Here is a 487-nt window from a genome sequence, read left to right on the forward strand (position 1 = left end):
CAACACATCTGAACCCTGTTTTATCTTGTACCATCTGCACAGTCTCTTACACACTCAAGCCCATTGCTGCAGTCACTTTCTCAATCCACCTGCTTAAGAGTCCTCTCCATTGTTGTCCCTCCACCTTCACAAGCATGGTGTCCTTCTCCTCCAATGAATAGCCCCTCCTAGTAACATGCCTCTAGCAACAAGTATGGGAGATGAAGTTTTATCATCCTCGCCTCCCAGGAGCACTCTGGCTGCACCTTCGGTAGTCCATAGGATATTCAGTACTCTTCTCCAACACCACAGTTCAAAGGCATCAATTCTTCTTCTGTCATTCTTATTCATTGTCTAGCTCTCAAATGCATAGCAAGTGATTGAAAGGGCCATCCCTCGGAATCAGGCCCACCTTAGTCCTCAAACTAACATCATTGCTCTTCAATAATTTGGAGACTGCAGATTTTATTTAATTTACCTAAATGCAGATTTTATTAGTGCAATGTTT

The sequence above is a fragment of the Elephantulus edwardii genome, unplaced genomic scaffold (assembly GCF_000299155.1).
Source record: "Elephantulus edwardii isolate Elephantulus edwardi_28Jun2011 unplaced genomic scaffold, EleEdw1.0 scaffold00049, whole genome shotgun sequence".
In the NCBI taxonomy this organism is placed as follows: domain Eukaryota; kingdom Metazoa; phylum Chordata; class Mammalia; order Macroscelidea; family Macroscelididae; genus Elephantulus; species Elephantulus edwardii.